General features: G+C 45.0%; 1 long non-coding RNA gene across 1 annotated transcript; it reads right to left on the bottom strand.

Moving 5' to 3' along the window:
* Nucleotides 1–1339: 1339 nt before the first annotated feature.
* On the bottom strand, nucleotides 1340–21633 carry LOC131810229 (uncharacterized). The gene is made up of 4 exons (XR_009345486.1): nucleotides 21558–21633; nucleotides 5270–5340; nucleotides 5002–5169; nucleotides 1340–3261 (listed from the first exon to the last, which is right to left on the bottom strand). It is a non-coding gene; the product is annotated as an uncharacterized LOC131810229 (long non-coding RNA).
* Nucleotides 21634–27499: the final 5866 nt, after the last annotated feature.

Raw genomic sequence — 27499 nt, 5'->3', positions numbered from 1 at the left:
CTGTTTGAAATGCTCTTATCTGCCTGACAAAATCCCGCTCTTCCTTCAACATCTGCCAAAGCAGCCTCTTTCTGTGAGTCTGACCTCCCTCTGTACAGCTCCCTCTCCCGCCTGGGTTCTTCCCTGGGCCTCCTATGTCACCCCATCCCGTGCCTCCCGCACCCGGCATATTGCCCTGTGTCCGTCCATCGGTCTTTCTTACCTCGCTGTAAACCTCTTGAGAGCACGAACTGTGGTTTACTCATCTCTGAACCCTCGATTCCTATGTAGTATACAGTATGTGCTTAATAAGTGCTTCCTAACTATATTGCTTGTCTCCTTTAAAACAGTGGGGGAGGGGTGCTTCGGTGGCTCAACCAGTTAAGCATCTCGGACTTGATTTTGGCTCAGGTCATGTTCTCAGGGTTGTGAGATCAAGCCCTGTATAGGGCTCTTTGAGCTCAGCAGAGGGTCTGCTTGGGATTCTCCATCTCTCTCTCTCTCTCTCCCTCTCCCTCTGTTCCTCCCCCTGCTCATGCTCTCTCTCTCAATAAACAAATAAGCAAATAAAATCTTAAAAAAAAAAAATAAAACAGAAGTGGGGGGAAACCTTACATTTTACCTTAAGGAACACTACAAGGAGAAAATAGATTTATCGGCCTTGGCTAAAATTTTGGTAATTCTAGACAATTACCAGCAGTTTCCTCCGAGAGAGTTAGTAAATTCTTGATTACCTGAGCTAAAGAAAACAGCAGTGGTGTGAGAATCGAGACATTTCTATTTGAACTGTAACTGACCTAGGAAGGTGTGTTTGACTAAGGTTTTAAACAGATTGACTCTTGCGTCTATGCTCTTATCATATGACGTTCTCTATGGATATCCTCATGCAGTAAAGGCTCACCGACCCGGGATCTTCAATTTGCCCCATATAATCCATGTACGGGTTAGTTAGAGTTGGTACACAGTTAGGAAGTTTAAAAATCTTCCAGATTTAAACAGTATGGAGATTCCTCAGAAAGTTAAAATTAGAACTACCCTACAAACCAGTAATTGTGCTATTGGTTATTCACCCAAAGAATACAGAAACACTCACTCAAAGGGATACATGCGCCCCATGTTTATAGTGACATTATTTATAATAGCCAAACTATGGAAACAACCCCTGTGTCCATCTACCAATGAATGGATAAAGATGTCTCACACACACACACACACACACACACACACACACACACACACACAGTGGAATATTACTCAGACATAGAAAGAATGAATTCTTGCCATTTGCAACAATATGGATGGAGCTCTTGGGGATGACGCTAAGCGAAATAAGTCAGAGAAAGACAAGTACCGCATTATTTCACTCATATGTGGAATTTAAGAAACCGAACAAATGAGCAAAGGGAAAAAGAGATAGAGAGAGAGACAAACCAAGATGACACTTAACTACAGAGAACACACTGAGGGTCCCCAGAGGGAGGGAAGGGGGGATGGGTGCGGTAAGGGCTGGGGTTAAAGAGGCACTTGTCCTGACGAGTACTGAGGAATGTACAGAATTGTTGACTCAGTATCTGGTACACTGGAATTCATAATTAAATATAACTAACATTAGTGGAATTGAATGAGCACTTAATAAAAAATTAAAAGAGAAAAACCCTTCCAGATTATACAAATATCTCAATCACAACATTTCTGTCATAATTTATAGAAGTTGGTTTCACATGATTGCTTCCCTGCCCAAGGTCTGACTTGAAAGAGGCCCCCGTGTAGACAGGGCTGAACTGGCTCCCAGGTCAGCCTGTGAAGCTGTTCCCTGCCGACCGCAGACTCGGTCTTCTTTGCTGAGTCCTGCGTGAACTTTTTTGTGCAACTTGCTTTCTCGACAACCCAGAACAGTCAGAGCTCTGCTTCCTTTCAAGGACTGTCATTCATTGTTTCAGCTTCATCCAAAAAAACAAACCCTGGCTCACATACATTTTTATTTGACACATTCCTTAAAAACCAACTATAAAAAACAAATTTCTATTAGAACCATAAAAATTAAAATATATTGAAATTGATAATAAATAGACTCTAATATAATTTAGGGGAAACAACTGTCCTAAGATCTGGACTTTAGTAACCACAAAATTTAAATTCTAACTTCTAAATTCTAAAATTAACATTAAAATTCTAATTTTAATTTAATTTTAATTCGGCAGTTGTAGGAGAAAAAAATCCTTTCACCTCTACTTTGTTGTGAAAGGTCCACATGGGTAACGAAACACGGGAAGCTTGGATTTTCCAAATCCAAATTTAGAGTATGAGCAAGGTAACTTTTTTTTTTTCTTGAGCCGCTTTGGTTCCTGCTCAGAATCTAAAAGGTGCTGTCTTTCTCATTTTCTTTGCTCTTTTCTTCCTTCCTTCCTCTTTCCTTCCTCCCTCCTTTCCTCACTTCCTCCTTCCTTTCCTTCCGCCAGCTCCTTTCTCTTGTTATTAGCAAGCATGACACTCAAATATAAACATAGTAACACATGTGCCTTTACTCTTGCAACATTTGATTTTCTTAGATCCCCGGCGCTTTGAAGTCGATCAACTGGAAAGCACGAGAGCCGGCGGCCACAAGAGGGCAGTAAACACCACCCGGCAGAGGGCTGGCTGGGGATCCAGGGAGAAGAGCTCTCTCCTTCTATGGACCAGAGGACAGATGCTCAAGAGGTTTGGGGACTTGTCTGAGAGGGTGGAGTTCTCAGAGTCTGTTATCCTCAAAGTTTAACATGTCCCCAAGTGCCAGGATGAAACAGGAGGTGGCTACTCAGGGATGCTCTTCCCCAAGAACTCAGCTGTCTGATGATTACGTACAACTTCCCAGAAGAAAGAAAATAGATGCTCATGGACAGGAAATGAGAAACTCTTTCCTGCTTTAGGGCATTTGAACTTGCTGTTCCTTCTGCCTGGAATGCTTTCCCCTTACCTAACCCCCGGGGCTTAGCGTAGATTTGCACAGACATCTCAAACTCAAGATATTCCAAACTGGTGTAGGGTTCCTGCTTGGGGGTGGACGGCACTGGGCGGACCCTCCTCACTGTGATGGCGATGGGACGGTTACTTGGCCTCTCTCGTTTATAAAATTAAGATAAGAACATCTGCATCGCAAATTTTTCCTGAGACTTCAGTGAGGTTACACATTCAATTAGATTGTTTGCATCACGTGGCCCGGTGTGTGATCACCTTGATGCCTGGCAGCTTCTTCGGTAACGGGTGTCATTTTCCGCCAGACACCAGGCTTTCCTACTTCCTCTCCTAAGGAAAAAAAAAAAAAAAAAAAAAAAAAAACAAAACCGATTAGCATCCCTCGACTCTCTCTTTCACCATCTGCATTTAACTAACCAAAAGATCTCAATGTACATTTCCAGAATCCGGTCCCAAAAGCCACTATCCTAATCTGTGCCTTCAGTACTTTTTGCCTGGATCATGGGAGCTGACTCCCAGCAGCCTGCCTCCCATCCAGGCTCTACACAGCAGGTCAAATAATCAAAGTAGGAAGAGCTTGGCCATGTAATAAGAGCCTATTCTGAATGGTGAACTCGTCTGGATTTGAGGCTTAATTTGACAGAGTTTTAACCTCTGTGTTATTGATGCACCTAGGACTGATTTTTATGCTTGGTGTGAGGTAAGGATTCCATTCCACTTCTACGTGGATGACCGAAGCTTTCCCCCCTTAATCTGCAAAGTCCCTCTTGAAAACTCAGAATCTAATTACAGATGAAGTGAAAACACAGGTTTTGGGCTTCATTCACACATTAGGATTCAAATAAGGCCGAGAAAATAATTCGACTCTGCGCTTGAGACATGTCCCTTGGAAAATGTCTTCAGAATGAGCTAAAATGGGGAAAGTGGCAGTCACTCCCCCACACCCATGACCTTGTCTGGATGACAGAAATGCAGTTGTTTATCTCAAGCTCTGATTTAAACAGACAGACAGACAGGGTTGCTTCTGAAATTTAAAAATTGAAAAATGAAGAGAGTGCCCCATGATGTCCACCCAGGTCTTTTATCCCCATTAGAATATGAAACTATTTAATGAATTCTAACAATTGTTGAATAAGAAATGAGGACTGAGGGGCGCCTGGGTGGCTCAGTGGGTTAAGCCTTTGCCTTCAGCTCAGGTCATGATCTCAGGATTCTGGGATCGAGCCCTGCATCGGGCTTTCTGCTTGGCAGAGAGCCTGCTTCCCCCTTTATTTCTCTGCCTGCCTTTCTGCCTACTTGTGATCTCTATCTGTCAAATAAATAAATAAAATCTTTAAAAAAAAAAAAGAAGAAGAAGAAGAAGCCACGTCTCCTTTAAAAAAAAAAAAAGATATGAGGACTGAGCAATTCGACCTTTGTTTGGCTCTGAGTCAAGGACTATTTTTCAAATGATAGTTATCTTTAAATGAATAATTGACAAGTTATTGATTCTTTTTAAAAAACATTTTATTTATTTATTTGACAGAGAGACACAGCGAGAGAGAGAACACAGCAGAGGGAGTGGGAGAGCGAGAGGCAGGCTTCCCACTGAGCAGGGAGCCCGATGCGAGGCTCAATCCCAGGCCCCTGAGATCATGACCTGAGCCCAAGGCAGACGCCCAACGACTGAGCCACCCGAATGCACCGACAAGTTATTGATTCTAAAACCGTGCCGTGGTGCTCCTCACCCCACCCCGCTTTGCCACCAGCATCTATGCTGTGAATTTCCAGCACTGATCACCCAGCTCGGAGCCACTGTCTTCCCTAAGAGCAAAGGGGATGGCAGTAGAGGACCACAGTCGGTTCAGACCTTCTATGAACATTGGCCCGGGAGGACTGACCCCTGAACTCTGGGAGCAGGCGTCGGGAGCACTGTCTGCGCACTGGCTGCTTGGTCTGAGGACCAGGAAGTGACATTGCTCCTCGCAGCGCGGCCCCAGCTACGATGCACGCGGCCAGGTCCGATCCTCTGGGCTTTGGGCTGCGTGATTCCTTTTAAAAAGAAGGTTTCTTTTTTCATTTCATTCTTACCTATGTCCATTGTTGATCAAACACACACAATCCGCGTCTTCCTTCCCGTCTTTTGCTTTTCTTTTCACGGAAGGATCTCTAGACTGGCTGGATGCCGTCTGCACCTCCAAGCCCTCTGAGCAGCCTTCCTGCTCATGGCGGAGGGACTCCAGGAGCCCAGCGCAGCACCTGGCAGAGACGAGGTGCCCCTGTATGAGTCACCTATAGAGAAGGGGAGGGTGTTCCGCAAGGCGAACCTCGAGAAGGGCCGGGGAGCTTCATTACTCACCTTATCCTAAGGAAGGCAGCAGAGTAGGACAGCAGTTACTGAAAGAAGCTGTGCGGCCGAACATACACCTCCTTTTTGGAACAAAGAAGAAATAAAAGTTAAGATATATTTTTGTAGATGTGATGAAGGTTCGGAGAGAGCAATTAGGGTTTTTTCATACATTAGTTGTTGAAGGTGGAACTGGGAAGCGTTTCTGTCCTGCATCGTCGTGTCTTTCGGCTTTCTGGCTATTTGAGCATCCTCCTAAACAAATTTCGGAATTATTGAAAGGTTTTTTTTTTTTTTTTTTTTTGAAGATTTTATTTATTTCTTGGACAGAGACAGATCAAAAGTATGCAGAGAGGCAGGCAGAGAGAGGAGGAAGCAGGCTCCCTGCTGAGCAGAGAGCCCGATGTGGGACTCGATTCCAGGACCCTGAGATCATGATCTGAGCCGGAGGCAGAGGCTTTAACCCACTGAGCCACCCAGGTGCCCCTATTGAAAGGTCTTAAGGGAACCAGTTTTGGAAAGGTTGTCAGAACAAAGACAATGTTTAATCGGTGAGTCACATCTTCGTTTCTCACTTGGAGACTTATCTGCTCTGCAGTGCTCACAGAATTTTTTTTAAACTGCAAATGTTAGCTAAGTATTCTTTTATTAATTTGCTGCAGATCTTGTTCTAACATATTATCATGAAGACATTTAAATAGAAAGTCAAGATTCATAAATTTCAACCATAGCCTTTCTGATAAAATCAATAGTTTTTAAAAAATATATATTTGATTGATTGATTTGATTAGAGAGAAAGGGAGAGAGCACAAGCCGGGGGAGCAGCAGGCAGAGGGAGGAGGAGAAGCAGGCTCCTCGCTGAGCAAGGAGACCAACATGGGGCTCGATCCCAGGACCCCAGGATCATGACCTGAGCCTAAGGCAGACGCTTAACAACTGAGCCACCCTGGTGCCCCTATGTGTAGTTTTTTAAGGTATAGATGATATGGTTTTTAAAAAGATTTATGTATTTATTTCAGCGAGAGAGAGAGCAGGAGTGAGGAGCAGAGGTGGCAGGAGAGAGAGAAACTCAGGCAGACTCCCCACTGAGCATGAACCAGACATGGGGCTCAACCCATGGCTCTGAGATCACAACCTTAGCTGAAACCAAGAACTGGATGCTGAAACCACTGAGCCTCTCAGCACCGCCATAATGTGACTTTTTTTTACACTCTGCTGTGAGCATCTATCTTTCCAGGTCAATAGCCAACTGGCCTCATCGTTTGCATGCTGCTAGAAACATCTAGGCAAGTACACATTTGCACATTCTCTAATAATCTCCTCGGGATGGATTCTTTGCAGTGGTATTACCACGTGAAACATGATCTATTTTTTAAAGATTTTTTAAGCCACAGTCCCAAATTTGGTTCTGAGGACGGAAGAGCCCTCAGCTTGCATGGCCCTTGGGAGGAAGACGCACGTTCAGATGTCTACTTGAAAAAACTCTGAGGGAGAGGAAAACCCGGTTCTAGTCAGCCGCAGTCAGCCAAGCCAGGAGAGTGAAAGGGAGGTATGCGAAGAAGCCGAGATCAGAAAGGATGTGGGAGAGGTTTTCAGAACTTTCTAGTTCTGAAGATGGTCTTGCAGTTGGTTTTTGTTTTTGGCATTTTTCTTGAACTCTTAGTGAAGTGCCGTGCTGGGGAGACTGGGCAGAGGTGCTCCGTTATTATCTTTGTTTTATTTTTAAAGATTTACTCATTCATTCACGTGTGAGAGAGAGAGAGCACGGGCAGGAGGGGCAGAGGGAAGGAGCGTCCCAAGCAGACTCCACGCCGAGCGCAGATGGCGATGTGGGGCTCGATCTCATGACCATGAGACCATGACCCGATCTGAAACCAAGAGTCAGATGCTCAGCTGAAGGAGTCACCTGGGCACCCTGGAAGCTCCATTTTTAAAGGCTGTACCATCACAATGTCAGCAAACAGCCCCCGGGGCCCTACACAGCGGCTTCACCTTCCCTCCAGTCCGAGGGCTGGTTTCCACCCACCCAGCCACTGCCCGCACAGCTTTGGGTTTATCAAATGTGAGGCTCAAATCTCACGCTTTCCATGGGGTCTGAGGAGGCAGGGGCCCAGCACTTTAGCCTCCTTCATCTCAGACATAGTGTCTTGGATGAGATGACCGGAGGATTTTCAGGAGCCGTTTGCCCACGTGGGCTCCTTCCGACAATGGAAACCTTGAAGCAGACACAGTGCTGGAAACGAAGAGGGCATGGTGAAGGGTGTGAACAAGAAACACTACCCGGACCTTGCAGTGGAGTGACCGGCAGCGGGCAAGGAGAATGGTGACGTGCAGATGACGCATCAGGAGCTGAGGCTGGTCCCCACTGCCTGGCACAGGGGCGAGGGCCGCAGGCAGGATGGCGGGATTGGGGCTGAGAAGGCTGAGGCTGTTGAGTGCCTTTTGGAGGGGTTGCAGCTCAGGGAAGGCGCTGTGTGCGTGAAAGTGAGTTGTGTAGCTGGAAACACAGTTTAGGTGGAAAAGGAATCAGAGAGACGGATGTGGGTCATACACACAAGGTCAAATGTAAGTGAGACCCAACAAAGCAGAGCCCAAGATGGAGGTGCTGGGGGTGCTTTTGTGTTTTCAGTTGCTGGAGAGATGCAAGAGTTTAACATTTGAATTCTTTTTTTTCTTTTAATTTTTTTAATTTTTAAGTAATCTCTGCGCCCAACATGGGGCTCGAACCCACAACGCCGAGACCAAGAGTCACGTGCTCCTCGGACCCAGCCAGCCAGGAGCCCTGATTTCCTTTCACGTGCTTGTTTCCTTGAATGTTTCCCCAGAATCTTAGCCCGCCTCTGCCAGAACCAGGCAAGAATTCTTGACATCTTGGTTTAGGCTTTGAGAGGAGGACCTACCGCTCCTGGGGCAGGTGGTTTTTGCCCTTTGAGCTTAGCTGTAAAGTATATAAAATAAATGCTATAAAATATCAGCTTGGCTGACTTCAGTTTTGAAGAATGATCACTCCTGAATTTCCCAAGTTCACTTCTAATCTGTTTTTACATTTTAGGTTTTTTTTTTCTTTAAATACTACATTCATTGTTGCAGATATAAATGTAAACTTGACCTGTGTGTGGTCGCATTCATTCATGGAAGAATTTAGGGGAGCCTGGGTGGCTTGGTCGGTGAAGCGTCTGCCTTCCACTCAGGTCATGAGCTCGGGGTCCTCGGATCCAGTCCTATGTAGGGCTCCTGCTCGGCGGGGAGCCTGCTTCCCCCTCTCCCCGCCACCCCCCAGGCTCATAGAAAGAGAGAGAGAGAAAGGGAGAAAGAGAGGAAGAGAGGGAGGGAGGAGATGGATTAATTCTTCCTTCTGCTTCCTTGATCCCTGCCTTTGCCTCTGGACCCTGCAAATGTGCCTGAGGCCAGAGATGCGGTGGGAGCTCCTCTGGACCCGGATAGCCTGCGATGTGGGAGAGAGACCCATGAGGGTGCCGTCTGCAGGGAGAGGCCCTAATGGAAAAGGCGAGTCCAGCCACTGCGCACCATAATGGAACCTCTTAAGCACAGAAGGGCCCGATGATTTGTGTTACGCTGGCAGAATCCTCGCACATGCTCCTTGGCAGCAGAGAGAGAAAGAACCACAGGCAGACAGCCCACAGAATGGCCACATTTGAGCTCATTTTTGCCATTCCCCCCCCCCCCCGACAATTAAAACAATCAAAGTCCTAGAAGAGTCCGTGTGTAGTGTGCGGCTGCGCAGGCTCAAGGACGGACGCTAAGGGAGAGCCGGGCTGGAGGGGAAGAGAAGTTCGGCTCCAGGGTTGGTGCCCGCGGCTGCGGGCAGCTGCTCCGTGGGCCGCGCACCCCCCTTCCTCCGGGCAGGTCCGGCCCCTCGCTCAGCTCACCCATAGCCCCCACCTTTCAAAGAGAACGTCCAAGTCTACGAGGACTCTGGATTCCCCCGGATCTTGAGGAGAGCAGACCCTGCTGCTTCTCTTTCCGGGGAGGTAGAACGTGCAACGACTGCTTTAGGGCTGTGTTCGTTCGCGCTGGGACCACACGCTGGTTTCCGTAAACCGACAGTTCCACGTGGGCTTTGGGGCTCCTGGAGGTGGGGTGTGCATTTGTTAATGGAAGTAAATGAAAACTGTTCTGGTTAAGTAGATTCATTTGTATTGTATTGTATTGTATTGTATTTTAAATTCCAGTGTAGTTAACACACAGTGTTGTATTGGCTTCAAGCGTACCACGGAGAGATTCAACACTTCCCTCCAGCGCTCAGTGCTCCCCAGGGGAGGGGCTCCCTTCATCCTCACCACCCACCCACCTGCCCTCTGGTGACCATCCGTGTGTTCTCTGTAGTTCAGTCTGTTTTTGGTTTGTCTCTTTTTTTCTGTTTGTTCTGTTACTTAAATTCCACCTGAGTGAGATCATATGCTACGGTATTTGTCTTTCTCTCACTTATTTCATTTAGCATAATACTCTCTAGCTCCATCCTTGTTGTAAATGACAAGATTCCATTTTTTTAAAAGATTTTATTTGTTTATTTGACAGAGATCACAAGTAGGCAGAGAGGCAGGCAGAGAGAGAGGAGGAAACAAGCTTCCCCGCTGAGCAGGGAGTCCAATGTGTGGCTCAATCCCAGGACTCTGGGATCATGACCTGGGCTGAAGGCAGAGGCTTTAACCCACTGAGCCACCCAGGTGCCCCAAGATTCCATTCTTTTTATGGCTGAGCAACAGTCCGTTGTATCTATACAACATCTTCTTCATCCATTCATCTATTGATGGACACTTAGATAACTTCCTTAATTTGGCTGTTGTAAATAATGCTGCAATAAACATGGGGTCCATGTGTCCTTGTGAATTATGTTCTCATAATTTTGGATGAATTATCCAGCAGTGCAATTACTATATCATAGGGTACTCCTTTTTTTAGGCTCTGAGGACCCTCCACACTGTTTCCCACAGCGGCTGCACCAGCGTGCGTTCCCACCAACAGTTCCCAAAGCGTCCCTTTTCTCCACATCCTCACCAACACCTGTTGTTTCTTGTGTTTTTGATTTTAGCCCTTCTGATGGGTGTGAGGTGATATCTCATTGCGGTTTTGATTTGCATTTCCCTCGTGATGAGTGTGCTTGAATAGTTTTTAACTACTTTCAAATCTAACAAAACTTGAGTCTGACAGCAGTATTCATTCTGAGCCTGTCATATGTGGAACATCAATTTAGCTCTTCTGAGATTTCCTTTTTAGGGATTATAGAAGTTATCGCTGAAATTATTTTAGATGCCCTCCTAGATATATCCAAAAGGACAAAGAAATTGTGCCAAATGAGCAGATAAAGAGCTGGAAAGAATCTATAGGAAAGGGAACCTTTAGGCATGCATCAGAGGCTGAGTCTGTATGAACTGAAAACTCACCCATGTTCTAGTTCTAAAGCTGTGTAACAAAGGTCCCCAAATACAGGGGCATAAGACAGTCACTTTCATATGATCGTGGATTATGTGGGTCAGGAAACCAGATGGGGGAAGATTTGCCTCTGCTTTACCAGCCCTGGTCCTCTAGCTAGAAGATTCCATGGCTGAAAGTAACAGGCTATTTGGGAGCTGAGGTCATCCAGAGACTTCTTCAGTTGATGACAGCTCTCAGTGGGAGCCCAGCTTGCCTGTTATCCTACCCATGGCCTCTGATGTGCCCTGGGATTCCTCATAATACAGTGACTTCAGGGCAGTCAACTTCCTGCATGGTGACTCACACTTCCAAAGGGGAGTATCTCAGTGAACAATGAAGATGATGCATCACCTTTAGGCCCTAGCCTCAGAAATCACGCAGCACAGTGTGTAGGAGTTTTAAAAAATGTTCACAAATTCTTTGATCCTCCCTCCCCAGGGTGCACCTAATTCTCCTGCTCTATACTTAGTGACTCATGTCTCATGAATGGAATATGACAGGGGTGACTGTATATGACCTCCAAGACGAGGTAATGAAAGGCACACAGCTCCCTTTTTCCACACCCACCCCTACCCCATTCTTGAAGCCAGAGGCCATGTCATGATGATCCTCAAAAAGCCCAGGGGGGCTGTCCTGCCAAGAGTCACGTGAGCCAGCTATCTTGGATGTGGACTGTCTGAGTCTGTTAGGGCTGCTTTTATAAAAATACCATGTGCTGGGGGGCTTAAACAACAAACACTGATTACTCACAGTTCTGGAGGCTGGGAAGTCCAAGATCAAGGTGTTGACAGATTTGGTGTCTGGAGAACACTTGCTGGTTTCTTCATAGATGACCATCTTCTTGCTGTGTCCTCATCTGGCAGAAGGGTGACAGAGGTCTCTGGGGTCTCTTTTATAAAGGCACGAATCCCATTCGTGGAGGCTTTAACTTCATGACCTAATTACCTCCAGGTTCTACCTCCAAATACCTTCACTTTGGGGATTAGGTTTCAATGCAAATTTTGGGGGGACATGGACACTCAGCCTGTAGCCCAGATCAAGCCTTCAGCTGATATCTTGACTATAACCTGAGACCCTAAACCTGAACTACCCACTTAAGCCATCCCCAGGTTCCTATGCTCAGAGACCGAGATGATAAATACCTACAGTGTTAAGCTGCTAAGTGTTAGGATAACTTGCTACTCTGCAGAGAAGATCAAAACACAGGGCCAGGCCACATTCGAGGGAAGGTGACCTACACTCTCCTTATCAATGGGAAAAGTGCAAAAGAATTTGTGGATCCTTTTTCAAAGTGTCCTAATTCATAAGGGAACAATAATTATTTTGCTCCTCATGCACCCACCAAGTTTAAGCGTTCCATGGAAGCTTCACCACAAAACCCCCCCTTTCATTATTTGTTTTTCTTAATGTCAAAACAGTCACATGTGTTAGGAATCCTGGATCCCTACTTGGTCAAAGAAAAGAGAGTTCTTGATGAAGCTGACCTTCCAACATTGACTTGACGAAAAATATAATTCCTTTTTCCGGAGTTTCTTTCAAGTAGCTTCATTGAACAGATTATGCTTGGTCTCACCTTTAATCTCACTGTTCTCAGGCTGGCCCCTACTCGCCTCTTCCATTTCCTTTAGTAGGAAACTAACTCCTATTCGTCCTTTGTGTCCGAGGCCAGGAATCCACCACACCCAAAGTATACTTATGGAAAAAAGACTTCCTAGGAACCCCAACTGCTTGGAACTCCCCGGTGAACGTCCCTCTTATTGTATTCACCACCCTGTGTTATGAAGATCTGTTTTTGTGTGTCTGTCTTCCCCACTAGGATGTGCTGCAGGGACTGTGTCTTACTCCTCTCACATTGGTGCCAGCATCTGGCACATCAGGAGCACTGCCTGTCCATAAACAGTGATGATGGTGTGACCTCCACACTTAGAGGACAACAATAAGAGCTGACACCAACATGCTAAGCACGTTTCACACCATCTCTTTTAATTCTTGCAATGAGAAGACTGACCGCAATTCCCCTTTGGCAGATGAGCAAACTGTGTCAAGGAGAGACTGAGACATTGTCTGTGGTCCCCAGTGGGTGAGCGGGACCACCCGCCCATTCACACGTCATCAGAACCCAGAGTCTGCCCTTCCACCCCAACTCTATATTGAATTCTATATTCTCAATCCAAACAAAACCAGTTTCAATGGTTAGGATTCTTAGAAAGAAATTTAACATTTAAATAAGCAATGTCTCTTAGATTATATATGATTATATATAAGTGGCAAAAAAGAGGATGAAAGAGAATAAAGCATAACTGAGTCATTTCATAACACATTGAACACATCTTAAATAAAATGTTGTGCACAAAAATGCAGACAGAGATAAAGCTGGGGAGGTAGTCTTTGAACTGTAAGACCTACTCATGCTTGGAAACTTACAGGCTCAATGACCAGGAAAGAAACCATTGAATCCTTCAGCTACATCCTGACATTTCACATTTTCCAACAAGTACGACTATTTTACCCTGTAAAAACCTTGGCTCCCCCAAACAATTAACACAATCAGCCTGCTTACACGGAGAAGAACTAAAGGAATGGGTCTCCAACCCTAGCCCACTCTAAAGACTAATAAAAAACTCACGTAAACTCAGGAGTTGTATTTACTGGAAGTGGGATCTCCTGTTGTCATGTAATTATATTCTAATGCAGGCAAACACTGTTCTCTAAAAGGCATTTTGATTCACACTAATAAAGTTATGCTGCTTCATATATGCAGGCCAAGAAAACGGGGGTTTGGGGGTGTGTGGGGGAAACAGGATGCAGGATAAACATGAGACTGACCTTGCAAAGGTCAAAGGAACAACAGATGCATTCTCCAGGCGTTTAAAAAACTGATCAGGCAGGGAACATGTTTTCATGAGCCCACCTCTTTAGAAACTTAATTTGGTCTACAAACTGGGCAAAAGAGGTGAGTTTGTGTGCAGTTTACTCATTTGTGTTCCAAATGCAAACGTTATTATTTGAGGATTTGCACAAAATGTAACATGGAGACATCATGAAGAAAAAGGGAGAAAGCAATTTTCAGTCCAAAAGGATAATTACTTAGATAAAGCCTCCACTCCAGTGACTATTAAGACCTCTTAGCAAACGAAACATCCTGAAGGGGAGAAGTCAAAGTGCAAAGAACAACTAAACAAGGAAGTGGACAAGTAGGGAAATTAAATCTGAAGATTCGGGAGAGTAAGTAGTAAGTTTCTCGTTGTTTTTCCTCTTTTCTTTGCTACATTTGACCTGAGGGCAGCTCTGGTCATAAAACTGTGCAGCTCTGGGGCACCTGGCGGCTCAGTCATTAAGTGTCTGTCTTGAGCTCAGGTCCCTGCATAGCACTGGGTTCCCTACTCAGCAGGAAACCTGCCTCTCCCTCTCCCACGCCCCCTACTTGTGTTCCCTTTCTCCCCCTCTCTCTCTGTCAAGTAAATAAATCAAATCTTAAAAAACAGCAATTGTGTAGCTCTGTTTTTTGTTTTGTTTTGTTTTGTTTGTTTTTTCCAGAGTAAAAGGAGAAAGGACTGAGAGCAACCCCATCTCTGATCTAAAAGGTAGCAGAGAGCATAGTAATAACTCAAAGAGAAAGTCTTGATTTCTAGCCACAGGACTGAGAAAGGGGGCCCTGGGAGCAAAGAGTGATCAGGGGATTATAGAGAGGAGAGAGCCGGTGAAGGGGATCTCTTAATTCTATTGGACAGGAGTCTATATGGGCATGAGTCTTTAGCGTGCCTTAGGGCTGTGCACGCACAGGAGAGACCCAGATCAACACAGTAAAGACTTTGAGAACTAAACTACAAACATAAACACAGCCTACCTTCTAAGTGCTACATGCATGAAACAGACACCAAGGAACACAGCAAGATTTAAAAAACTTAAGTGGCATTGAAATCACTATTCACAAAAGGCAAAATAGAACTTGTGGTAGTAACCTAGCCAGGGAACTGTCAGCTAAACAAGTTAGTGTTCTTCAGAGGATTTTAGCAGGACATAGAGTCTCACAACAAAATCATCAAAATGTCAAACAATCTTTAGCATATGAAGAGCCAGGCGTATGTATGTAACCAATCCTCAAGAGAAAAGAAAATCCACAGACACCAACCCTGAGTTGACCCCAATATTGGAATTAACAGAGGCTTTACTGTGGGTATTATAACTGTGCTCCATGGGGTAAAGGTAAATACACTTCAGATAAATGGAAGGATAAGCAGTCTCAGCAGAAAAACAAAAACTATATAAAGAAACGTAAACTTTAGAACTGAAAAATACAATATCTGGAAGAAAACAGAATGGAAATGACAGAAGAAGGAGTCAGTAAACTCAAAGATAAATCAAAGGAAATTATTTAATTTGAAAAACTGAAAGAAAGATTAATTATAAACAATTGAACAGAGCCCCAGGGACCTCTGGAATAACATCAAAATATCTAATATTTGTGTCACTGGAGGTCCAAGAAGGGACGAGAAAGAGACTGGTATGGACAAATATCTGAAGAAATAGTGACCAAAAAACATCACAAATTTGGTGAAAGATATAAATCTACATGTCCAAGAAGCTCTGTGACCCATCAGACAGGATAAACTCAAGGAACACAGGCTGGGATACAGCATAATAAACTGGTGAAAACCAAAGATAGAGGAAAGATCTTGATGGCAGTCAGAGAAAAGTGACACCGTGTACAGGGAACAATTGGAATGACTGTGGATTCCTCACCAGAACCTACAGAAGACAAAAGACAGCAGAACCATGTTCTATACTCAGTGCAGATATTCTTTAGGAATGACAAAACAAAACAAAGACATTCTCAGATGAAGGAAGACTGAGAGAATTTGTTGTCAGGACACTTGCTCAAAAACAAATACTAAAGGAGGTTCTGCTAGCTGAAGAGAAGTGATGCCACAGGGAAACTTGGTACTGCAGGAATTCCTTTAGGAATGAAGGAAGAACAATAGAGGTGGTATATATCTGACCAAATATAATAGACTATTTTCCTAATTTCTCTAAAATATGTGTACCACTGAAAGAAAAAAAAATTATAGCATTGTCTGGTAGAATTTTCAGTGAATAGAGGTGTAATACATACGGACGACTATAATATAAGAGAGAGGAGTAGGGAGTACCTGCTGGCTCAGTCTGTTAAGCATCCAACTCTTGGTTTCAATTCAGGTTGTGATCTCATGGTTGTGAGACTGACCCCTGTTTCAGGCTTTGCACTCAGTGTAGAATTTGCTGGAGATTCTCTCCCTCTCCCACCCCTCTACTCCTCCCCCAACCCACACTCTATAAATAAATAAATAAGTAAATAAATTAAATCTTGAAGAGAGAGAGAGGGTAAATGGACTTAGATGCTTATGAAGTTTGTATATTTTACTTGAATTGTTAAAATATTAATCTAAATAGACCACAAAAAAGTTAGGTATGTATGCCATAATCCCTAGAACAACCACTATAAAATAACATAAAGAGAAATGGACAAAAAAATAGATAAATTAAAAGGAACTACTAAAAACATTCAAATAATCCAAAAAGATGTACAAAAGAGGGAACAGAGGAACAAAACACAGTGAGAAAGAAAAAAAATTTTTATACACACACACACACAGTGGGAGGCCTAAATTCAACCATATCAATAAGCACTAAATGTAAATGGTCTATTTTATACCAACTAAAAGAGATTGTCAGATAGGACTGAAAACACAAGACCCAAATATATGCTGTATTTAAAGACATATCATGCTTCAGCACAGCAAAGGAAACAGTCAACAAAACAAAGAGGCAACCCACAGAATGGGAGAAGATATTCACAAATTACAATACAGACAAAGGGCTGATATTCAAGAGCTATAAAGAACTCCTCAAACTCAACACACACAGAACAGATAATCATGTCAAAAAGTGGGCAGAAGACATGAACAGACACTTTTCCAAAGAAGACATACAAATGGCTAATACATGAAAAAGTGTTCATCATCATTAGCCATCAGGGAAATTCAAATCAAAACCACATTGAGATACCACCTTACACCAGTTAGAATGGCCAAAATTAATAGGACAGGAGACAACAAGTGATGGAGAGGATGCGGAGAAAGGGGAACCCTCTTACACTATTGGTGGAATGCAAGTTGGTACAGCCACTTTGGAAAACAGTGCGGAGATCCCTCAAAAATTTAAAAATAAAGCTACCCTATGACCCTGCAATTCCACTACTGGGAATTTATCCCAAAGGTACAGATGTGGTGAAAAGAAGGGCCATCTGTACCCCAATGTTCATGGTAGCAATGCCCACAATTGTCAAACTATGGGAAGAGCCAAGATGCCCTTCAACAGACGAATGGATAAAGAAGATGTGGTCCATATATACAATGGAATATTATGCTTCCATCAGAAAGGATGAATACCCAACTTTTGTATCAACAGGGACAGAGTGAAATAAGTCAAGCAGAGAAAGTCAATTATCATATGGTTTCACTTACTTGTGGAGCATAAACATGAGGACATTAGGAGAAGGAAAGGAAGAATGAAGTGGGTGAATCAGAGGGGGAGACAAAGCATGAAAGACTGTGGACTCTGAGAAACAAACAGTGTTTTCAAAGAAGGAGTGTGGGAGGATGGGTGAGATTGTGGTAGGTCTTGAGGAGGACGTGTTGCATGGAGTGCTGAGTGTGGTACATAAACAATGGATCTTGGAACACTGAAAAAATAAAAGAAAAAGGGAAAATAATAAAATAAAAGCTCTAACAGATACAAAAAATAAAGAAGTATAATGACTTAGGTTAAAAGCAGAAGGAAAAAGAAGGTATACTATGAAAATATTAGTCAAAAGAAATTGGAGCAGCTATATTAATATAGAGAAAGTAGATTTCAGAAAAAGAAATGATGAAAAAGGAATTAAAAAGAACATTAATAATAGTAAAAGAGCCAATTCACCAAGAAGACACACCATTCCTAAATGTGCATGCACAACGAAAGAGCTTTAAAATCTGTGGAGCAAATCATGATAGAATGAAAAAGAAAGCTCATAATTATTCTTGGATATTCCAACAGTCTTCTCTTAATAATCAATAATTTCTAGTGCAGAAAATCAGTAAAATATACAAGATGTGAACATTATAAATCAACTTGATCTAATTGAGATTTAGAAAACATTCCACCCGGGCGCCTGGGTGGCTCAGTTGGTTAAGTGTCTGCCTTTGGCTCAGGTCATGATCCCAGAGTCTAGGGATAGAGCCCCGAATCAGGTTCCCTGCTTGATGAAGAATCTGCTTCTCCCTCTGTCCCTCCCCCTCTCATGCGCTCTCTCTCTCAAATAAATAAATAAAATATTTTTTAAAAAGACCAACATTCCATCCAAAACAATAGAATGCACATTCTTTTCAAATGCACATGGGGCATTCATCAAACTGGGTCATATTTTGAGTCATAAAACAGACATTAACAAACTTGAGATCATAAAAGTATATTTTCTGATCATAATGAAATTAAACCAATAATCAATTACAGTAAGATATCTGGGAAACACTGAAACACTTTGAAATTAAAAAGTACATTTCTAAATAATCTATGAGTCATAGAAGTCACAAGGAAATCAGAGAATATTTTGAACTGAATGAAAAAATTTTAAAATATCAAGGTTTGTGGAATCCAACTAAAACAGTGCTTAGAAGGAATCTACAAGATAGTTCCTCGACCTAACAAGTAAATTTAACCAGGTCACAGCATATGAAGTAGTATCCAAAAATCAAGTGTATTTTTATATGCTAGCAGTGAGCAATTTAAAAATAGGAATTACACAGACAGGACCATTCCAATAGCACCAAAATCCACATTATTACTCCCAAGTGAAAAAAATTTTAGATTGATCAAGAATCTGTATGCTGGTGTGTATAGCATCATAACTCATAATTGTCAGAGACTGCCCTTTAAATGGTGAGTGGATAAATCACGGCACATCATTAAATGGAATATAAAGTAATAAAAAGAACTGAAATGTTGATTCAGATGAATTTCAAATGCATTATGTTAAATGAAAGAAGCACATCTCAAAATGTTATGTACTGTATGATAATTCCATTTATATGATAGTCCTGAAGATATAAAACTTTATTTTTTTATGTATTATTATTTTTTTAAGACAACACTTGAGGGATGGAGGACGAATTGTCAGGGATGTGGGTAGGACGAAGATACAGACCACAAAGGGTCAGCTTGAGGGAAATTTAGGGGGTGAACAGAACTATTCTGAGTCTTGATTGTGGTGGGTTCCTGATTATTAACTTGTCAAAACTCACAAAGCTGTTTGGCGAAAAGTGTACATTTTACTGCGTGATAAATTAAAAATGAAAAAAAAAAGAGAATGAAATCCACACTCCTCATCTGAGTCCAACCGGAGCTACCAGTCCAGTTCAAAACATAGTAGGATTGCAAAGCAGGGTTCTAAATCAAGGACACTAGGGGAAACCCATTTTTGTTGTTGTTTTAGTCTGATAGAATAAAGAGGGAAAATAAATGTGCTGCATCATGTTATAAAAATAGTAAGATGACCAACACCTGTTGATGGATTTTTTTAAAAGATTTTATTTATTATTTGACAGAGAGAGAGAGATCACAAGTAGGCAGAGAGGCAGGCAGAGAGAGAGAGGAGGAAGCAGGCTCCCCGCTGAGCAGAGACCGAGATATGGGACTCGATCCCAGGACCCCGAGCTTTAACCCACTGAGCCACCCAGGCGCCTGGAATTTTTTTTTTTTTTTTTTTTTTTTTTTTTTTTTTTTTTTTTTTAAGTCAGAGGGTATTTCGTTCAGAAGAAAAATACTGAAGAGCTCAATAAGGCAATATCATGATTCCTTATACTACATGCATAACCAATTTCACGGGATGCTCCCATTTTTGGATCCTTCTCCTTGTTTTTCTTATTCTGGGAGAGCTACTGATACTGCTACCTTCCTTCCTTGTGCTTGAAATCACAATACAGAGTAAAATGTAGGTCAAGTGCAGCAATGGCTTCTGTACAATTAGACAACTCCATCTTCAGCAGGCAATGCAAGCACACCACAGTATATTTTCGTTTTGTTCTTCGATTGCCACACCACTGCTAGGTCGTCATTTGTTTTGGAAGCTATAGATTAGATGCATGTGCATTTGTTCTGGGAAGTATTCTGTATCTAAGTCTTCCCAGCAAGGACGGCCACGAATTGGCTTGTGGCTAGGGCCAGTTGTGTGTGGAAGACATAAGTCCATCGAATGGTACAGACCATTAAGAACAAATATTTTTTCAGCATTTTGTAAACAGGAATGTTCTGTAAGTACTGTGTATTTTTACAGCACAGGATAACAGGGCCCTTTACCAAAAAGCAAAACCATACCATTTTCTTTAGCAATTTCTCAAAATAACTTTTATTCCCAGGTGATGACTCAAAAGTGTTAATGGTGTGCAAACATACGACTAAATATCAAGTATAAAAAATCCCTTAACAAGACAAAAATATATCCGCCCTGTAATTCTGACTATGAAATTCATACATTTTCATTTACTTTCAATTACAAGAACCATAGAGTGCAATTATGACGATGCTCAATTCTATGATAAAATCTAGAAATGGAGGCGCCTGGGTGGCTCAGTTGGTTAAGCAACTGCCTTCGGCTCAGGTCATGATCCTGGACTTCCAGGATCGAGTCCCGCATCGGGCTCCCAGCCCCTTGGGGAGTCTGCTTCTCCCTCTGACATTCTTCTCTCTCATGCTCTCTCTCACTCATTCTCTCTCAAATAAATAAATAAAATCTAAAAAATAAAATAAAATAAAATCTAGAAATGGACCCAGAATTAGCTTTCTAAATAATACCGATGTAATTTCTTTTAAAAAGTTTATCAATGGAAGTCCCTGGGTGGCTCAGTGGGTTAAGCCTCTGCCTTCACTCGGGTCATGGTCTCAGGGTCCTGGGATCGAGCCCCGCATCGGGCTCTCTGCTCAGCAGGGAGCCGGCTTCCCCCTCTCTCTGCCTGTCTCTCTGCCTGTCTGTGATCTCTGTCTGTCGAATAAATAAATAAAATATTTTAAAAAAAGAAAAGAAAAAAAAGTTTATCTATGATAAAGGTGTGGAATTGTTTAAAACGTGATATAGGGAAACCCTGTTAGAACCAATCTCTTTTGTTTGGAATATTCTAGTCAGTGACAGGACAGACAGCTCACAGACTGAAATCTGGCCTACCTCGACTGAGGTAGCATGGGTTTGCGTCCTGTATATTTATTTAAAATTAACACTAGCTCGAATACTATCTTAAGCATCCCTGTCTGAGCTGAATAGGGCTATCTGGAAATGGTAAAATTGTTTCTCTGTGTGAGTAGATAAATAGTCATCATCCGCGTCGCTTGTGGCAAATTGTCCTCTGTTCCTGCAGCCTGGGCCGAGATGGGTTTGCAGCAAGCAGTGCGGATGGCAGGAAGGCGCCAGAGAGGCCTGAAAGCCTCTGAGGTCCCCCAGACGCGGCCAGGGCAGGAAGGACTTTGTCAGATCTTCCCGGCGTCTTTGTGCGGGAGTAAGGGTAGCGCGCAGGTCTCTACGGAGACTGAACCTGGACACCTGGGATGCCATAGAACAGGTGCGGTGCAGGTGACTCCCGATGGGCCCGGAGACCAGATCGCTTGATTTTAGGGATGCAGCAAGAAAGGGGGCGTGTTTCAAGCACAACAATCCAAGTACCAACAACCATCTGCCAGGGGCCCTCTCAGCCCTAGGCCGGGGGCTCCACACCCCTCCCACCTCCGGGGGGCGCTCGGCCCCACAAGCCCTCCCCGCGCCTCCTGGCCACATCCCTGCGGACTTCACCGTCTCACTCACCCGGCTCCACGCGCGCGGTCCTGGGAGGCCTAGCCCAGGCTGGACCCCCGCCGCCAAGTTCCACCCCACTCCGCCCACCAAGGCCCCGACCCGCACCAGAGTTGGCCACGCCCCTACACATGTGCCACGCCCCCTCGCCGCGCCACGCCTCACCACTCCAGACACGTCACCCTTTGCCGGACCCAGCCCAGCCGCAGCTCCGCCCCATCACTCTCTCCAGGGCCGACCTACGCGGTTCGCCACGCCCCCAAGCCGCGCCCAGGCCCCGCCTCCGCTCTGGATGCAGGTGCGGGAGGCGGCGCCCCCGTGCCCAAGTCCTCCCACCCCACTCCCCACACCCCAGGTGACAGACACTATGCTGGGCTTTCTCCTGCACTTCCAGGGCCCAGGGACCTCGTGCTCGGCCGACAATGTTTGTCTCCCAGACCCCTGGGCCCAGTCCAGGTGCTAGCGCCCGACAAAGCAGCCCTATAGACCCAAAGACAAGCAGACATAAAAGAAAACTGATCTTTTGGAAATTGTCCAAGTACGTTCACTTTCTGAATGAGACTATGTACAAACAGTAAAACATAGTTTTACTGTACTGTTTGTACAGTAAAACTATGTACATAGTAAGACTATGTACAAACCAGTAAAAGCTGTAAGTGGATGGATGGATGGATGGATGGAGCTTGGGCAGAGGGAGGGACGGGTGACTGCATGGGTGAAGGGCGGCCGGGTGGATGAGACCACTTTAGAATAGTGGCCCTGGGAATCAGGACACTGGAAAATTCTACTAGAAAAGACCAGCTGTGATTTGGCCAGGCATGCCATGTATCATACAGACGACACATTCTTTAATTAAAGGTCGGCATCAACAAATATTGTTTGAGCACTGCTCTGTTGCAGGCAATGAGAATACAGCAGAAGTGCACGGACACCAGATTAAACCCACAGCATGTCTGAGGCTGTGGAGAAAAGCCAGGGCAGGTGAGGGGGCACAGGAGCTGAGGCAGGATCCTAAGGCAGCTTTTGATTAGATGGATTTGTGCTTGTAAATCACTGCGTGTCCGTCCTGGAGGAAGCATACTGCATGACGTATTTGAATAATAAGCACGTGGACGGATGGCAAGAGGAAAGCAGCCTCTGGCCCTCACAGCTGGTCCTGCTGAGCACTGATTTCACAAGCACCATCAGACGAGGTCACCTTGTGTCTGTGCTGGACCAGGACAAAACAACAGCACAGGCAAGCAGGTCTGCTCAGACAAAAACAAGAGCTCGTTTGAACCACAGGAATGATCCAACACCCGCTATCCTGGCTAACATGAGAGACGGCTGCTTCTCTTCCATCAAAGCTTGAGCCTCACACGGTTTGTCCTACTTTCTGGATAAAAGTGGTTGAGATATCCAAGCATAGGATCACCTCTGCTTCCAGATAGCCGCCAATCAAGAGCACAGCCCTACTTCTTGGAGCCCCTAGCCCCCCAAATCCCCCACCCCAGATCAGTTAGGTCCTTTTCAATGCCTCCTTACTGAGATACCGAATGGTTCCCCATGATATAAGGTTTTATTAAGATGAGTCAAAAAACCCCCAACTTTCTTTGGCTATCACTGTGTTCTTGGTGTTTGTTTTGTTTTGTTTTTATTTAGAAGACATTGCAAAAAATCAAGTAATAAAAATGAAATGATTTTCATGGAAACAATAGTTCAATATTCTATATTTTTAGAAACTTGAGAGATTCTCTCCATCTTTACATTGGAGGATTCAGGTGAACTAAATTCTGATCTTAGAGCAGGTCTGCAAGAAATATAGGAGGACTTTGGAAATGAAAGCTGCGTTACTGTTTCAGGGGACAAGAGGGTTTTCTCAGCTGAAACATCAAGTAGTTCTATGAGTTAGGGACTCCGGTGCCCTGTGAAGAATTTAGTTTTAATGTCATGATCTGAGTCGGAATAGAAGTGTCAAGGATACAGGCTACCTTCCATTACCTACGAGTTAAGGAAGGGACATAGAAACGGTAATCATGAAAAAGTCACCCCACTGGCCCAGCTCGGCTCAGCGCCCACTCTCCCAGCAGACCTATCGCTCTGCTTCACCCCACATCCAGCCCTCAGTCACAATTAAGATTCTCTGCAACGAAAAGTCTCCTGTGACATCGGAAATGTGGAAAGCGCTGGCTGAAGCCGTTCAGGCATCATTCAGGTGACATTTGAGTCATTCCCTTGAACAATGCCTACACGGGGCTCCCAGGCAATTGGATGGATCCAATCAATAACAAGAGTGGGTGTTTGCCCAGCACCCTTCCTGTCGCCGTCACTCGTGACGTATCCTCTGGCGCGTGAAGTCCAGACCCAGAGTGTCCTGCTTTGGCAGCTCACCCTCCTTTGGAAAGTGGCCTTCTAGGTCACAGGGATGGGGATGGACGTCTCTGCTAGAAAATCAATGCCTGAGAGTGAAGACCCAGCTCTCCTGCGGCTGCCCACGAGATCCCGTGGAAGGCAGCTATGCTCACCACTATACCACCAACGCGAGATCCCGAGGAAATGTGACATTTTCAAGGCAAATGGAAGGGCTTATTTTTTAGAGTTTATAAAAATCTAGCCCCATTGAGTAGGGCGGGTATCACTGGACACGTTGCTGTTTTCTCGTGTGGTCACCCTTCTTCCGGGGAGGGGTGGGCAGGGCCATGCTCGCCCAGTTCCACAAAGTGGCTCCTCTCATGTACCCCTGCAGCATAAGGACCCCTGAGCACCCGGGGCTACCCTGAAAATGGTCGGTCACAGAGCTCCCCACTTCCCACAGTGTCAGGTCCTGTGAAGGATGTCAAGTATGGTGACACGGGGTCCTAGAGCAGGCCCAGTGCTCATCACACGCCGCAGGAGCTTGGCAGGCTTCTGGACCTCGTGCAGCCTCCCTTCCATCATCTGAAAAGCAGGGATGTTGCCGCAGCTCTGCCCGCCACCCTGGAGACCTGGGCATATGCTGCGCACAACATGCAGAACCTGGACACCCGCACTGACATCATCGATATTATTCCACCAACAGAGGAAGTGCCCAACCTGCTAGGCTTTTCCCCATTATTTCTTGAGCCCATTCTAATCAGCCTCTCAACCCTTGGTGCCATCAAAACTGTTCCTGCCAAAGACGTGGTCAGTCTCCTGGGCCCTCACCTGCTCCACGCTGCTCCCCTGTCTGCCCTCACGTCCTTGGTGATGTGTGTGGCCACACGCCTTTACACACCCCCTGCTGACTCCAGGTTCTATCTACAGCCCAGGTCTTCCTCCTGGACCTTGTGTGCGTCCAGTTCCTTCTCGACCTTTGCCTGGGCCGGGGGGGGGGGCGCTAACAGACCCCCAAACCAATATGTCCAAACCACTCCCGACAATCCCCTGCAAGCCGGCGCTCCCCACGACTGTCCCCGTTTTGTTACGGGCGAGGCCGCCCTTCCAGGTTCTCAGGCCAAGGGCGCTGGGGCATCCTCCATGCCTGTCTGTGTGTGGCAGCCAATTCGCCAGCAAATCCTAGTGGTTCGTCCTTCAAGCAGCTGCAGAATCTGGCCATTCTCACCCCCCGCCCTTCCAGCCTCCAGAGGGCGGCCTCTCCACTTCCACCTTGTCCCCCGTGCCCACCTCCTTATGCCAGACTGAATCTTTTAAAACATCATTCACATTCGGCCATATATTTGCTCCAAAAGGGCTTCTGTCCTACTCACTTTAAAGCCAGAAGTCCTTAAAATAACCAAAAAGAACCAAAATTTGCCCCGCTACCATCTTTTGTCTGCAGCCCGCACTGTTCTCCCCCTTAATACTGCCGGACCCATGCTGACCTCCTGGGTGTTGCTCAAAGCTCAAAAAGGCATAAACCAATCCTACCCCAGGGCCTTGGCAATTGCTATTACTTTTGCCTGGAATGTTTTGTTTTTGTTTTTTTTCCCAGATAGCACATGGCACTCTCTTCCTTTCCTTCTATACTGATTACCCAAAATGGCCCCGTGCCCTACCACCACCCTCCTGAGCCTACTCAGTTTTTTGCAGCACCTGTCACCTTCTGATGCCCTAGATATTGAATGACACAACTCCCTTGTTTCAAACCCTTCCTTGTCTCTCCTCTTTTCTATTAAAGGACAAAAATCCAAATTCCTTAACTTGGCGATGTGATCTAATCATCTAGGTGACTACCCCTCTGGTCTTGGCAAGCTGGGTCCAGCCTTTTGCAAACACACCGAGCACATCGTCAGGGCTTCGGTTCAGGCTGTGTTTTCACTCAGTCCCCGATCACCTCTCCCACAAAGCCCTGATTCTCCTGGGGGGTGGGAGCGACTGTGATTCCCGAGGGATATTGCCCCAGTGCGACTGACAAGGGAGGCACTCAGGAGCTCTTTACACGCAATGGTTACTCCAGATATACATTAACATAAACTAAGTCTATATCCAATATAGATTAGGTTAAATTTTTCATGAATATGCATTCATGCAAATGAACCCAAGAGCCTGCAACTAATAGAAGTAAGAGTGGACCCCTATGATGTCTGAAACATCATCTGAATGGGAGCTGTGCTGGTGTCAGGGACCCAGGTCGGCTTCAAAAACAGCATAATCGCTGTAGTGTTTGAAGAGCACAAATGCATTTCTGATTGACTGTCCTGAATTTTGACAGCGCTCACTAAGGAAGCACCGGACAGGCTTGAAACACTGAGCAGAGTCACTTCTATCAAATTCTCCTCACAACTGAGGACTATCCGCAAAAGTTAGGCCCATGGGACTCACAGACAGACACAGCAGCAGCTTTGGTGAACTCAGATCAGTTTCAAAACAGAACAGAGATTTCTGACTCCGATGTTTATCCAGTGGACACTGGTGCTCCATGGGCACGAGTCACTCCAAATATGTCATACTCACTGTTTGCTTCTTCAAAGACACAAAAAATTCCCTTCTGGTTTAAAAAGTTAATTTGTGGGGTGCCCGTGTGGGTCAGCCCATTATGCGTCTGCCTTTGGCTCAAGCCATGATCCCAGGGTCCTGGGATCGAGCCCCCGGTGGAGCCCTACGTTGTGGGCCGGTGGGGGGCCCTGATCAGTGGAGAGTCCGCCCCTCCCTCTACCCTCCCTCCTGCTTGTGCTCTCTTTCTCTCTCTCTCAAGTAAAGAAATGAAAATCCTTGGGGGAAAAAAAGGTAATTTGCAACTAATGAAAGGGACCTCCCTACCACGAAAGGTTGTCATCATCAGTCGTACCTGTTCTGCTGTAACCACAGAGCTGCGTTGCTTAACGCAAGGACCGTTAGGACTGAGTGATGTATCAGTATGTTTCTGGGACAAGGTGACATTGTCATTGATGGTCTGCTGAAGGAAAGAAGCTAATTTTCTTTTGAGCTTAAGCTTTTAGTAGTAACTTAATTAGGCCATCCTGTAAAATGATCACTAAGAACTGTCAGAAGTACCCCTGAGTCACCGGAGGATGACAAAGCTTGGCAGGGAGCCCCTTCCATAGAGAAGAGGAGCCTCTCCCAGAAACGTCCTCAAGGGGCACCAGCGCCCCCGAGCCCCTGCCTGCCTGCTTCCTGACCCCCACGGCAGGACTTGGCTTCCTGAATGCTTTATACAGACGCGTGTAACTGACAGACATAATAAATAGCGATGCAACGTGTACAAGGCAACAGCACCTGAAAGAAACCACCGTCACCCTCGCACAGCTACTTTCACCTTTGCGAGATTACATGCCAGTTCTTGTCCACTGTCCTTTTCCCACAGTCTCCTTGTATTCTAACTCCTTAACATTATTCTGTTTTCCAAGTCTCTTTTTTCTTTTAAAGACTTCTAGGAGAGAGAGACACACACACACACAGAGAATATGCAGCAGAAGGGAGAAGAGAGACAGGGAGAGACAATCTCAAGCAGACTCCGTGCTGAGCGTGAAGCCAGCATGTGGGGCTCCATCCCAGGAGCCTGAGATCACGACCTGAGC

Source organism: Mustela lutreola, chromosome 10 (genome assembly GCF_030435805.1).
Source record: "Mustela lutreola isolate mMusLut2 chromosome 10, mMusLut2.pri, whole genome shotgun sequence".
NCBI classification, from domain to species: Eukaryota; Metazoa; Chordata; class Mammalia; order Carnivora; family Mustelidae; genus Mustela; species Mustela lutreola.
The sequence above is the reverse complement of the archived record's forward strand: the minus strand, read 5'-3'. Positions and strand labels throughout refer to the sequence as shown.